The sequence below is a fragment of the Nylanderia fulva genome, unplaced genomic scaffold, assembly GCF_048542155.1.
Source record: "Nylanderia fulva isolate GAGA-0341 unplaced genomic scaffold, ASM4854215v1 Scaffold91, whole genome shotgun sequence".
NCBI lineage: Eukaryota > Metazoa > Arthropoda > Insecta > Hymenoptera > Formicidae > Nylanderia > Nylanderia fulva.
Window position 1 is genome coordinate 244,377 of NW_028191037.1, and position 15,965 is coordinate 260,341.

At 40.8% G+C, this 15,965-nt stretch overlaps 1 pseudogene; it reads left to right on the top strand.

Moving 5' to 3' along the window:
• The first annotated feature begins 14,574 nt into the window (after positions 1–14,574).
• On the top strand, positions 14,575–15,335 carry LOC146719629 (uncharacterized; annotated as a pseudogene).
• The last annotated feature ends 630 nt before the right edge of the window (positions 15,336–15,965 follow it).

The following is a 15,965-nucleotide window of genomic DNA, read 5'->3' on the forward strand; positions in this document are numbered from 1 at the left end:
CTATTGGCCGATTTAAAATATCATATGTTATTCTTAATATTGAGAGCCGATAAAAATATTTCTCGTTTGATTTTATACATTTATATTTACAAATTGTACAATGATATATAATAATATTAAAATAATAATTCAAAGAGTGAACTAATGTACAGAATGTAAGACACGGGCTCTTATTAGACTTGGCAATCGATTGCTTTTTTACTTTTTGGCCAGTATTCACAGTTGTTTCTTATATTTAAGATCGTCTTAAGACCTCGTTCAACCAATCAAATGGCCGCATAGCATCTCTTGATTGGTTGAACAAAGTCTTAAGACGATCTTAAATATAAGAACGGACTATAAATATCGCTCTTTTTTATATTTTTTTCATCGCGACTTTAGGCTGCGTTCGGAAACACCACTCGTATTGTCTCGTATGCATACAAATTCACACTACCCGTTCGAAAACCTTTGATGTATACTTGAGTGTTTTCGAGTGAATCTTCTTCTTCTTTGTTTTGGCTGCGTAGGCTTCCTCAGAATAGTCTTATACACCATTAATTGTTTTTCTTTTTCTTCTTCTTCTTTTAATGGCAATGGCGCGAACCACGCTGCCAGATGTATCTTCTTAGTTAGATTTGAGATGTAGACCAGAGTACTTACATTAGATAATTAAATTGCTCTCACAGAGGAAGGATAATATAGGAGATATCACCTTAGGAGGGTCCTTAAGTATATCAAAAACTTTATAAGGAGGTGACAATTCTAGACTCTTCGCAATCGATGAGAGCAGCAAAGACGATGTTCCTCGTAGAGAGGACAGGACCACAGAATGTGGTCAATATCTTGGACAGTAGCCCCACAGTCGCAGACAGGCGTTTGAACAATGTTGCATCTAAATAGGCTGGAATTCAAATTGTAGTGATTATATCTAATTCTAATAGAAGCAACAATAGCGCTTCTCCCAATTTCAAGTCGAGCAAACCACGGTTTAGATGGAAAGTTAGGATAGAGTTGAAAGTATTGCGTGCCTTTTAAACTGGATTGACGCATGAGAAAGTCCCTAGTAGCAAGCAAATAAACATCGCGAACAAAAAAATAAAAATCAGAATGAGGAACAAGAAAATCACAAGGAACACCCTCTTACAGCCCTCTTAGCTAAAGAGTCAGCTAATTCATTACCTGGAATTCCAACATGTGCTGGGATCCAGAATAAGATAATATCAACATCCTGGAGAGAAGCAGACCTCAGCTTATTCTTCAAAGTCAAGACAAGATAACTGCAATCGCGATCCAATCTTTCAGAGGATAAAATGTCAAGCGCACTCTTAGAGCCAGAAAAAATAACAGTTTTGTCAATGTTATGCTCAAGAATAAAATCAATCGCATATATCAGCGCCGAACATTCACCCGAAAAGACAGAAAATCTGGCACTGGCTTTAATCATCCTTTCAACCCCAAGAGAGGGAGAGACAAAGGCCACCCCCACACCAGACAAAGGGTCTCTCTTAGAGGCGTCCGTAAAAAAAATGCACACGATCCTCAAGACGCGAAGAAAAGAGTCGAAAAATCTCATGGGGATCAGAACAAGTCACTCCCCCCTTCTCAAAAGCAGGAGTCGGATTAATATTAGGTGAAAAGGTGGAGGTCTCATACGAAAAAAGAAACAGCGGAATATTTGAAAAGGAAGCAAGAGCGGGTTTGTACTTTTTAACTGAAATAAAAGCTTTATAGAGTAAAAATCTGTCTAAAATATGAAATCTATTTTTATTAAAAAAAATAATATTTTGAAGATTAAAAAGGTTATCAATTAAAGGATTAAAATAAAGAGCAAAAGATTTAACGACAAATTTAGAAGCAAGGAAAATTAACCTCTGTCTCATTGGACTGATGCTGATCTCTGAGTATAATACATTAGTTGGGGTCGAACATCTGACCCTCACACAATAGCGAAGAGCTCTACGCTGAGCCCTATCAAGCTTTTCAATAAGAGCTCTGTTATGCATAGGAAAAAGGAAAGATCCATATTCGATAGAGCCTTTAACCAATGCTTTATAGATAGAAAGGAGGATATTCGGATCCGCACCCCACCAAGTTCCACAGAATGATCTGAGAACATTGGTCAATCTGCTACATTTAAAAGTCAGATGTCGTACGTGTATCTGTCCCCCTACTTTGAGTCAAGAAAAACTCCCAGAAATTTATAAGAAGGAGAGAGATGAATAATAGTACCATTGAGATTAACTGAAAACTGGGAGAAGTTAAGCCTTTTATTGGAAAAAATCATTAGAACTGACTTAGACGGAGAAACCAGAAGGCCACGTTCTAAAAGATATCTGGAAAGTCCACCAGCAGACTCTTCCAATAACTCCAATAAAATCCTTAAATCAGGAGAGCGAGCAAAAAGAACAATGTCATCAGCAAATTGTAAAATCCGACATCCACCAAGATGTTGAGCACAATCTCGGATGTATAGGTTAAACAAAAGCGGACTGAGAATCGAGCCCTGAGGTACCCCGTTATACGAGTAGAAAGAGCCAGAAAGAAGACCATTGTTAACAAATTGAACATGCTTAAAAAAAATAAGATGATAGATAAAGCAGCAGATTTGCGGTGGTAGGCCAATTTCAATAAGATCCTCAAGAAGGATATTTGGAATAACATTGTCAAAGGCTCCCTTCAATATCGAGAAATAAACAGGCAGTATCCTGGGCCGATGCAAAACCAGCATAAATCCCACTCGCAAGTAATCCGAGGTCCAAACACAATCTTCTCCTTCTAAAACCAAACTGTGATGGAGGAAGAACTCTGAAGACTCAATCCACCACTCAAGTCGAGTCAATATAAGTTTTTCCATCACTTTGAGCATGCATGAAGTAAGAGAGATAGGACGGAATTTACCAGGAGTATTTTTAGGAATGAGAAATATCAAGGAGTGATTCCAAGAGAAAGGAAAGGAACCAGACAAAAGAAGTCTATTAAAAATATCAAGCAAAAGAATGAGGTATTCATAAGGAAGAGAGGAAATTAAATTGTAGTCGATCTGATCTACTATAATCCCGGAGAAGAACGGATTTTTAAGTTGTAAATGACTGAATTTTCTAATAGAAAAAGGATCAGAAAAAAGATGACATTTAATGAAAGAGGAAGGAAAGTCAGAGATGTCAAAAAATATTTTATGAAAGGAAGAGGGAGCACATATGGAATTTAATTCTCTAATAGAAAAAGGATCAGAAAAAAGATGACATTTAATAGAAGAGGAAGGAAAGTCAGAGATGTCAAAAAATATTTTATGAAAGGAAGAGAGAGGACATATGGAATTCATGGTATGGATCATTTCACTAGGAAAAGAGAAAGTAGAAGAAGGAAAAGAAGGGGCGATGCCCAGACATCTATTCCTAAAACGCTTAATAAGCTTCCAAATGCGGGAGATAGGAGTTTTAGGAGAAAAAGTTCCACAAAATTCCCTCCATCCTTTTCGCTTTTCAGCCCTAAGAACACGTCTAGTAGTCACTTCCTGCTTTTTAAAGGCGAGGAAATTAACGAAGGAAGGATTTTTTTTATAGATAAAAAAAAGCTTACGCCTTAAATCAACCTCCTGCTGACAAGTCTCATTCCACCAGGGAGCAGGATAAGATGATCTTTTAAAAGGAGAGGAAGAGGAAGAGGAGAAAGAAAATTTAGGATTGTTATTTCTATTATCCTTTGAATGTTTCCGAGGAATGCATAATTTAATATGATGAATAAAATTATCATACATGCTCAAAGGATCACATCCAGAGACAGCTAGAGTTTCCCTAAGATGACTCACACTACTTCTTAGGTTAGAAATAAGAAGTTTTTTATCATCCAAAGAAAGACGAATTTTATGAGAAAAAAATGAAATCCTATTCAAAGAATAATTAAAAAAAATTTTAATCAGATAATGATTACTAAAATACGAGTCAGACAGGACAGACCAATCACACAGTCCAATGAGAGGAGAAGAAACAAAGGACAAATCAATAGCTGATTTTGATTGAGAAGGACAAGTCACAAAGGTAGCAGATCCGTCATTAAGAAATGAAAAAGCATGCTCCAAGGAGGAAGACAATAGTTTCCTACCCTTAGCATCAGTTCTGCCACATTTCCACTCCCTATAATGTGTATTAAAGTCACCAATAAGCAGGCAATGAGAAAAGGATTCACAAAAGGAAAAAAGAGAATCATAATCCTGTTCAGAAAGAGAGCAATACGGATGTCGATATATAGTGTTATATCCCTAAAAGATATAACTATTAAGGTATAACTATTCATATTACATTCGCTTGACGACGGGCACTGACCACGGAAAAACGCATACGTTGCGAGATACACGCGGAACCGAAATTGCCTAACGTGCAAGCAAAGCAGAAGGACTTTGAATTTACTTCGCTTGCACCTAGGTCCTTGACCGAGGGAGCCCGTTGCCTGGCACCCCTTCCGATCAAGGAACTTCCAAAAAGCGATATTATAAAAACGGAGCAGGAGACGCGCCCGGCAGTCGCTCTCGAGTCGTTAATTAAGAGTAACCTCGCTAACTGCGTGCGATCTATAACATCTTATCGCAGTCGCGCGCGCGATTCACGAAGTCATACGTAATTGCTTTCGCTCAACTAGTTAAGTAACTACAAAGTGTAATATTGTGAAAATAAAGATAACGTCAAGTGTTTAGTTCAAATAAAATCTCTTTAATAGTGAGAACGTGAAGTGAATTAATACAATAACCCCGATCCAAGCCCTGACGCCCCGGATCCTCATCCTAATTTGGCGCGACCCCTTGTGCCCGACCCGAGGCACACAACAACAGAAACAATTTTCAAATCAAAAGATTCATAATGAACAGTGATCAGCATGAGTTCTATTTTATTGTTTAAATTAAAAGGAGAAGGAATAAAAGTATATGGAATGTGCTTACGGATAGCAAGCAACAAATCACCTGAATTTAATATCAATGAGTCTAATCTATAAATATTAAAATCACGAATACATATAATACAGTCTGAGCACAACCAGGTCTCAGACAATGCAAGAATATCAAAATCTGAAAATAAAAAATCCAGAAGGTCAATTTTATTAGAAAGCGAGTGACAGTTCCACTGTAACACTCAACGGGCAATATGAAGGAAACAAATCAGATGAAAAAGAACGAAAATTATTCATGAGGAGGTGAAGGATTTAAGGAATTAGGAGGGATGACAGGAAAATTAAGAGAGTGAAGAAATGAGCTAAGCAATTGAGATGCATCTTCATAGATTCCAAGAATTTTTAAGAAAGGAGCAAATTTATTCATAAGGATATCCAGAATTTTTATAATTTGATCAGAAGGAGAAGGGGAAAGAGGAGAGGATAAAGAATTAGTAGTAGTAGAAAGATTACAGAGGCGCGAAGTGTCCGAAGAGGGAAAGGAAGAGAAAGGAGAAGGAAGATTGAAATTAAAGGCGCTATGAGAAGACGAGGGAAATCTACCGTTGGGGGCAATAAGAAGGGAATTAACATTACATTGAGGAGATTTTTTAGGTAATGGCTTACGAGAACAATAGGACGGCGAGGTTTGATTATTTTTAGTATAAGTTATTTCAGGTTTATGAAATGAAGAAGCAGAAGACGAAGGAGGAAACATTGATTGGGAAAAGATTTTACAAGAAAAGATGGAAGTTAAAGGAGCAAAAGAATTATTAGAATCGGTATACAAATGCGATGTGGAAGAAGGTTTTAAAGGAGGAAATTTATTTAAATCTTGCAGTGGAACAGACACAGTTCCATCATTACGTACAAGCCTTCTGGCCTCATTTAGTGAAATATTTTTAAAAGCCGCAAGCTCTCTAACTTTCCTCTAAGAAATATAAGCAGGGCATTGCACACTGATAACCTTATGCGCACCTCTACAATTGATACAGAACGGGGGATCTCTCTCCTTAGGGCATGCTGAGTCCCCCTCATGTGATCTCTCTCCACAATGTATGCATCGAGAATGACCTTTACATTGAGACTTCATATGGCTAAAACGAAAGCAAGAATAACAAAGTGAGGTCTTGGAAATAAAGGGATTCACTACATACCTGACCCTGTATAGAAAAATATTTGTAGGTAGATTCTGTCCCTTGAAAAACAGACAAATCGTCTTAGATGGAACAAGATTGGAGTCCACATTCACCACAACAGCTTCTGAAGACTCTCCAGGAGAGCCACCAGTTCGTCTCAATCTTCTATTCAAGCGTTTGACCAGCTGTGATCGGAACCGAAGAATTTATGTTCTGCAGAATCTCATCGTCAGAGAGGTCCAAAGGAACATTACAAATAATGCCCTTTCTTTCAATTTTAAAAGAAGGAATAAACACTTTGTAATTCTTAGACTTCAAGACAGAATTAGAAAGAATGCTATTAGCGGCATTTCTAGTTTTGAATTGAATGACAATTCTTGAAAAACCAGATTTCTTGATCTCAATAATATCATTTTGATAAATCGGGGAAATGATACGACCAATTGTGATGAGATCAATAGATGTTTGCGGCTGAATAGATTGAATAAATACATCAAATGAACCTTGAGCCTTGGCATCATATTTATTCTGACTGGAAGAGTCAAAAGAAGTGTTGAAATTACTTTCAAAAGAAGAAACAGATTGCTCACCTCTCTCAAGGACGTTAGATACATCTGTTGACATCGTGATATTATGTTTGCTTGAAGCAAGTTTTTTCCCACTCTTGGATTCCTTGGCCTTACGTTTTTTTGTTGTTATTGGTAATTTAAGAGCACTGTTAACAAAAGGTTGTTGATTAGTTAAATTATTAATATCTAATAAAGGGGGGGGGGAGGAAAGAGAAGGAACAGCAGTTTGCAAAGTATCAATATTTTTAAAATTAATATTATTATTGTTAGATGCAACAATGTCTTCATTTTGAAACCCCATTTCATCGTCTTCATCATATTCAGAGAAGGGAGAAAGCGCAGACGAAATAAGATTAAGTGATTTTTCATCATTTGTCAAAGGAGTTTGAGAAATGATAGATTTTTTAGCAGCATCCAAGATTATTGGAATAACTTGGGAGGATACAGGTCCTCCCGGGTCATAGACAGACATCAATTGATCAATTATAAAGAAAAGCAGTTCTATAATAGAGAGAAAGGAACAGAGCAAATGGCAACATGCACGTGGCACCAGATAAAATAAATTTTGTGTCAAAAATGGCAGAAAGGCTCGGCTAGCATCACGGTCGTATACGCAGGTCTCGAAACTCTCATGGTGGGGGTAAGGCTCTTAATGAATGTCAAAAGTTTCTTGAGTTAACCGCTAGTCATATCGCACTGTGATCGCATAGTAAGAGTTCTTTTTTTTTAATGACTATTTCATAACTCATATGTCATATCTGTTTAATTAAAATTTCATTAAAATGCCATTGGAATGTGTTGTGCCAAATTGTACAACAAATAAATATAAGTGCATAGAAAAATGGTCAACTTTTCAAGTGCCAAAAGATGAAAATCTTCGTGCAAAATGGACAGCATCAATTCCTGGAGTAGAGTTGTGGCGATTACATCGCTTGCCGAAAATTGACGAGCGAAAACACGTATACGAATACGGTCACTCACACATACGAAAAGTACAGAGACACAAATAAACATAAATAAATAATTAAGACGATAAACTAAAGTGGTGATCCCGACGTGATCGCGAACGAGCGGGAATTCGCGATTTTTTTTGTGTGTTCGCGTGAGAGCAGTTCGTTTCTTTTTTTTTACATTTTTGACGAGTGAGACAATTTATCCGATCGGATCCGGAAGTGAGTGACCAGTTGCGAGTGCAAGACGATTCGACATGCTTGTGACGCGAGACGACGGAGTGGTCGGTTCGCGCGTGGAGACAGAGGCGTGGGCGTTCGAGCAGCCGCGTGTGCAAATGCAGCAGGCAGCCCCGATCACGATGCAGGCGGCCCCGATTACGATGCAGGTGGCCAGGTTGGAGCAGCCGCCGGGGTATTTTTTAACTGCCCTCGAGATAAGCCGTGTTGGCATGCGAATGCCAGAATTTACACCGTCGGATCCGGAGCTCTGGTTTAACATCGTCGACTGGAGTTTCCAAGCCGCCGAAATCACGGTCGATACGACGAAGTTCGGTTACGCGTTAACATCTATCGGGCCGAATTACACTGCCGAGGTGCGAGATATTATTATGAACCCGCCTGCGGAGCACGCGTATGAGACGCTGAAGACGTAGTTAGTCAAGCGTCTGAGCCTGTCACAGGAGCATAAGACCCGGAGGCTCCTGGAACACGAAGAGATTGGAGACCGTAAGCCGTCGCAATTTTTACGACACCTCCGCGACCTCGCCGGAAACGTGGTTGGCGACCCCGTCTTGCAGACGATTTGGTTGAGCCGATTGCCAGCTTATATTCAGCCGCATCTGGTGACGCGCACGACTGATACGCTCGAACAACTGGCAGATATCGCGGATGCGATTGTCGAGGCGACCCGGACACCGGCATTTCAAGTGGTCGAGGCGGCGAAATTCGTGCCACCGCAGACGCAATGCGTGAGCAATCCCGGGGCCTTGGAAGCTAGATTGGAGGTGCGACTGGTGCAAATGCGGCTGGCCATGCAACAGGAGATGACGGAACAGCTGACGGCCATCCGTAAGTCGATTGAAGCGATTGGTGACGGTCGATACCGAGAAGATGATCGACGTCGTTCGCGCCCTCGTTTGCATTCGCGTTCGCGCCCGCGAGCGCGATTCAGCAGCCGTGGTCCACCGGCCAGCGGCATATGCTGGCACCATTGGCAATTCGGAGCGGAAGCACGACAGTGCAGAGCACCCTGCTCGATGCAACTGCAGGGAAACGCGGGAGCCGGTCGTTAGAGGCGGCGAGCGACCCGGGACACAGTGCGCGCCGCTTATTCGTGACTGACGCAAACACGAAGATAACATTTTTAATCGACACGGGTGCGGATCTCTGCGTATCCTTGGAAGATGGTTCGAGGCCCACGACAGAGATCCATCTACGAACTTTCGGCCGCCAACGGCACACCGATTTTTACTTATGGGACGAAAAACATGAGACGCTGAAGACGTAGTTAGTCAAGCGTCTGAGCCTGTCACAGGAGCATAAGACCCGGAGGCTCCTGGAACACGAAGAGATTGGAGACCGTAAGCCGTCGCAATTTTTACGACACCTCCGCGACCTCGCCGGAAACGTGGTTGGCGACCCCGTCTTGCAGACGCTAAATTTCGGGTTGCGACAGGCGTTCACATGGAGATTTGTCATCGCGGACGTATCAAGGCTAATAATCGGCGCCGATTTTCTTGCGCATTATGGCCTCCTAGTAGATTTGCGCAATTCTCGCCTCGTCGACCAGCTGACGAATTTGACCGCACGTGGGCGTTGTGTCAAATGCAACGTGCCCCAGGTAAAAACAATCATGGGGGAGACACAATACCACCGATTGTTAGAAGAATACGCGGACATCACAAGGTCGGGAGGACAGATGAAGGAAGCGATTCACGCCACACGACACGTTATCGAGACGACGCCGGGACCTCCTATCGCGTGCAGACCACGGAGACTCTCTCCGGATCGACTTGCAGCCACAAAGAAGGAGTTCCGACGAATGGTGGAAGCCGGAATCGCGCGATCTTCCAAGAGCAGTTGGTCGGCGCCCTTACGTATGGTGCCGAAAAAGGGCGAAGAGTGGCGACCTTGCGGAGACTACAGAGCGCTGAACGCGAGAACGATCCCGGATCGATATCCTGTGCGTCATATTCAGGACTTTGCGCAGGCCCTCGGAGGCCTATTTACTATAAAGGAACTATTTACAACGATAGATCTGGTGCGGGCGTATCACCAAATTCCAGTGGCGGAGGAGCACATCCCGAAAACGGCGATCACCACACCGTTTGGCATGTACGAATTTCCGTACATGTCATTTGGATTGAGAAACGCGGCGCAGACGTTCCAACGATTCATTGACGAGGTTTTACGCGGTTTAGAATTTTGCTACGCGTACGTCGACGACATCCTGGTCGCGTCGGCATCGGAGGAAGAGCATCGGGATCATCTGAGAGCAGTGTTCGAACGTCTGCGAGAATACAGGGTGACCATCAACCCCGCGAAGTGCGTGTTCGGGCAGCGGAAGGTGGAGTTCCTCGGTTACGAGATTTCCGGCGGGGGAACGCGACCGCTGCCGGCGCGTGTGGAGGCGATTCTCGCGTGTCGAAAGCCAGGAACGGCGAAGGAGCTGCGAAGATACCTAGGCATGCTCAATTTTTACAGAAAATTTCTACCGAGAGCCGTCGAGATGTTAGCGCCGCTTAACGATCTCCTCCACGGCAACATCAAGGGAAGAGCGGCAATATCGTGGACGCCGCGAGCGCGGAAGGTATTTGAGGATTCGAAGGAGAGCTTGGCACAGGCCGCGCTCTTGCGACACCCCAGGTTAGACGCAGAGCTTGCCCTGTTCACTGACGCGTCGGAGCAGAGCATCGGCGCGACTTTGCAACAGCGAGGCAGCGACGGATGGAAGCCGTTAGCCTTCTTCTCGAAGAAGCTAAGCCCAGCCGAGGTGAAGTACAGCGCGTTCGACAGGGAACTGCTGGCTATCTACCTGGCGGTTAAGCACTTCCGATATATGCTGGAGGCGTGCGCGTTTGTGATTTACACGGATCATAAACCGCTGATTTACGCCTTTTGACAAAGACCGGAGAAGAGCACGCCGCGCCAGTTCCGCCACTTGGACTTCGTCGGGCAGTTTTCCACCGACATTCGGCACGCGACAGGCGAGGAGAACATTGTGACGGATGCATTGTCTTGAGTCGAGGAGCTGCATTCTCTCTTGGACTACGCTGCACTGGCGGAGTCGCAGGGGACAGACAAGGAGCTCGACGACTACATACGGCGGGAGACCGGATTGAAGCTCTGAACTGAGAAAGTGCAGATTCCCGGAACGGGAATCAAAGTATATTGTGACACGACGACGCCGACACCGCGGCCGTTCCTGACAAGGCCCTTTCGGCGGGCCGTATTCAGCCTGGTGCACGACCTGGCACACCCGGGAATCAAGGCGACGGGCAGACTCGTGGCGCAGCGCTACGTCTGGCCGTCGATGAACACTGACTGCCGCAGCTGGGCACGTGCATGCGTGCCCTGTCAACGATCCAAGATATCTCGGCACGTCTCGGCGCCATTGAGAAAATTTGCTGTTCCATCCAGCAGATTTGAGCACGTCCACCTGGACATCATCGTGATGCCCGTCTCGGAGGGCATGCGATATTGCCTCACGTGCGTGGACCGCTTCACACGGTGGCCGGAGGCGTTCGCACTTCGAGATCAGGAGGCGGAGACGGTCGCAAGGTCGTTCTACGAAGGATGGATCTGCCGATTCGGGGCACCCGTACGAATAACAACGGACCAGGGGCGCCAGTTCGAGTCCAACCTTTTTCGGCGGTTAAGCAAGCTGACAGGAGTGCAGCACCTGAGAACGACGGCATACCACCCGCAGGCAAATGGAATGGTCGAGCGGTTCCATCGCCAACTCAAGGCGGCCATCAAATGCCAGCAGAGAGATCGCTGGACAGAAGTACTGCCGACGGTGCTGCTCGGGATCCGAGCAGCATGGAGAGACGACCTGCAGGCGACCGCAGCGGAGCTGGTGTGCGGCCAGACGCTGAGGATCCCAGGGTAATTTCTGGGCCGACGGCCTGCAAGCAACGAGGACGACACTGCCGACTTCGTGAGGACGCTGCGGGAGCAGTTCGAGAAGCTGCGACCGGTGGACGGAACCCGACACGGGGAACGACGGCCGTTCGTCTACCGGGACCTGGCGACGGCCGAACAGGTGTTCGTGCGACACGACGGGCCGAAAAAGATGCTGCAGGCGCCGTACGAGGGGCCATACGCAGTCGTCAGCCGCAACGAAAAGATCTTTGTCGTGCGCATGCATGGCAAGGAGAAAACGGTCTCGATAGACCACCTTAAACCCGCTTATATTTTGCAGCCCGAAGCAGAAGACAGCAGCTCGGCAGAGTCGGCGACACAGAGCCGAGAGGGTGCGGTCGACGGACGGACGGCGCGAGACCAGGACACCGAGATCGAGCGGCGAAGCGCGCTCCTGCTCCGAAAGAGCGAGAGAACGACGCGAACGGGGAGAAAGGTCCGATTCCCGAGTCGATTCCAGACGGGCCTGTAACACCGGGGAACCAGGACATGGATCGCGAAGCCGAGGAATCGCCGCGAATATATATATATATATATATATATATATATAAAAAGGAATTAAATATACGGTTCGCAATTTCAATTTTTTTTTAATTCTTGATTTTGTTCTCGACGGAATTTGTATGTATATAGTAGGACAGACATGAGCCGCGGAACGCGAAAAAGGAAAAAACGAATTCGACACATAGCAGAAATTTTGTATATATATTTCGCGTTTTATTTTTTAAATGTAAATTGACGAGTCTCAGACCGAGAGCGACGTGCGTTCAGGCAGACGAAACGACAAATTCATTGAAATTCGTTATGTATATTGTATTAGATTATCGGCATTTATTATTATTGTATCATTATATCATTAGTACGTCATATTTATTCTTATTCTTTAGCACTTCGAAGTATAACGGCGAGAAGAGAAAACCTTAGAATTTGTCTCGATCTGCCATCGGAAAAAGAGAAAAAGAAACTATCGCGGAAACGTGCAATTTTTTTTTTTTCGAGCGAGTATCGTGCTATCGGTATAGCACTGGCGGGGTAGTACTGTGGCGATTACATCGTCACATGCTTGCCAAAAATTGATGAACGAAAACACGTATACGAATACGGTCACTCACACATACGAAAAGTACAGAGACACAAATAAACATAAATAAATAATTAAGACGATAAACTAAAGAGAGTTTGCGATCAAATCAACGCGTGTGTGAGAAACATTTTGAAAAACATTTTGCCATTAAAGAATTAGTAAAATACAATAATAGTGGAAAACTGATAGCTCAGGTAAAATTTTAAAAGATATTTGAACTAATTTATATCTTATTTCTCTGGTACCTTTTTCCTGTAAATTTTTGGTATTTAAAAAAAAATATAAATTCAGGTTCCGCTTATAAATGTGCACGCTTGCAATCGGGGGTTGTACCAACAATATTTGAGCAATCTTCGTCAAGATCAAGAAGTCCTCTACAAAAAAAAGATATTGTCAAAAATTCATATGCATTACAAGAAGGTAAGTTTTAATTTATAAATTTTATTTTAATTAATTGTATTATTTTAATGTGTAACTGTTGTGTGTAACGCAATTTATAAAACATACATTTATTTATACATAATTTGTTTAAGTCGCAAACTCTTCTCATTCAAAAACAACAATTGAAGATGAAACGAATTGCACAATTGCAACTTTTAATGCAAACGTTGCTACCCAATGTAAGCATTTGATATGTTCTGTTTTTAAAAATGATTAACAATAATTAATTTTTAATTTTAAAAATTAATTTTAATAATTTATTTTTAAGTTTTAATTTATTTTTATTTTTATCAAAATAATTTTGTTCAAGCACTGGATGAGGTAGGAGATAAAATATTTGAACATTTGTCGAAAACTATTTTGCAAAATGAATCAATCGAGCAGAAACAGTTTCTAGAAAACATTTTGCAGTCTCAATCGGTCATAGAAAAAAATAATATGGCAAAAGATGATACTGAGGTTCCAAAACTCACCAATTCTAAATGTTTGTTTACGACTGTTATGTTTGATTCTGTCACATTTAACTTTAACGCTCAACATAAGTATAATCTAAAATATAATTATTTAAAATCTAATTATTAAAAATCCAATTTTATAAAAAATACATGAATAAATAAATCAATAAATATAAATTAATATAATAATAATAATAATAATAATAAACAAATAATAATAATAATAATAAAGAAAAAATAGTTTTCTTTAAATCAGGTGATGACACTTTTGTAAAAAATTTTTCTTTAAAATTGCCAAAACCATGGAATGTTTGCAAATCAGCAACTGAAGAAGTTCTGTTTACATATGCTGTAAAAGCCGATCACCGCGAAACAAAACAATATATATTTGAAAAAACTATTATAATTAAAGCTTCCAGAGAAATAACTTACGAAATTTTTATGACGCCTGTTGATATTACGGAAACAAAACTTCCAAAAGTATTGCATAATATTTCAACATTATCAGAAATTTTAAAGAAATTTAAATACATGCGTATTTGTAAGGGAATAACATCCATCGGTTTAGATTTTGTACCAGCAAACATTTTTTTGAAACCCTGCGTTCATGCAGGTTGGCGTCACATAGATTGCAAGATGTTATCTGTAAATAGTGAAAGATGTACTTCTTGTAAAAAATATTCTAACACATTATCACAAAAAGTTAGAAAAATGAAGAAAAGAATTAATATTAAGCGTATTTCTGCTTCTTCAAACCCTATTGATCAAATAAAGTTGAAAGCCATGCGAGAAAAAATGAAGTATCAAAGATCAAAAACTCTTTGTTTAAAAAACAAAATTAATTTAATCACAAATTCTATCGCGAATCAGCAGCAAAAAATTGCAAACATGATTGATTGTGTTTTAGAAAAAATTTCAAAAAATCAAAAAATAGTCGTAAGTGAAATTATTTCCGCTAGCAAAAAATCAGATCCGAGAGGCCGTCGTTATACGGATGAATTTATTATGCTTTGTATGTTGATGAATATCAGGTTACAAAGTTATTATGAGTTTTTACGAAGAAATGATATCATTCCATTGCCATGCTCGAAAACAGTTCGAAATTATATGTCATTAATAGGCACAAAATGTGACTTTGATGAAGATTTTTTTGAAATACTCAAAAGATCATTTGCAATAAAAGATAAACAAAAACGCCACGGTGTTCTAGTCCTAGATGAAATAAATTTGAGAAAATCTGTTGCAGTATCTGCAAAAACGTTAACATATACTGGCTTAACAGACTTCGGAAATGATGGACCACAAAGTTCGAACATTGAAGATTTGGCGACGCATGGACTTGTATTGCAATTTCAGTCCTTAACAGAAAAATATACTCAGCCTATTGCAGTTTTTGCTTCCAAAAGTGCCGTCGGTGGTGAAGACTTAGCGAAGCTAGTATTAAAAGCAATATGTCTTTTAGAAAATACTGGCGCTCTAATTTAATATATGGAGTAATTGAGGATGATGCTTCAACAAATAGACGAATGTGGAAAATACTTGACATCAATAGTAGCATTGATAATTTGCATAATTGGTTTACTCATCCACTTGATGAAAAAAGGAAAATATTTGTTTTCGGATTCACCACACTTAATTAAATGCATTCGAAATAGGCTGTATAATACAGGTCGTTTACGGGTATTTAATAAAATTTTATATATGTATAATTATATAATTACATGCTGTGTAATATGTATTATCATATGCAAAACAAGTTTTTATTATGTTTTTAGGTTAATTAAAAACATGATTATATTCCATGGAAATACTTCACTCATTTGTACGATATAGATATTACTCAGCTAGGTAATGCTAGAATATGCCCGAAAATATCTAGGAGACATATTGAACTAGACAACACAGCCAAAATGCGCGTCCGATTTGCAACTCAAGTAATCTATATTATTTATTTATATTCATTTATATTTCTTTTATTTATATTTCTTAAAATCAATTTAATTTTTTAATTAATTATCTATTATTATTTATTTTTATTATCTATTATTTTATTATTCGAAGATTTTTAGCAATTCCGTAGCAATTGGCTTACGTTTTTATTTGGCTCACAATATGAAGCAGTTCGAAGGTTGTGAGGCAACAGTAGATTTTTGTCTGACAATAAATAACATGTTTGATGCTTTAAATCGTAAGCAGCCAAATGAAGGACTCACACCAGAATCAAAGGATTTTAAAGTTAATGTTCAAATCTTTTTATTTATAAATATATTAATTTTTTT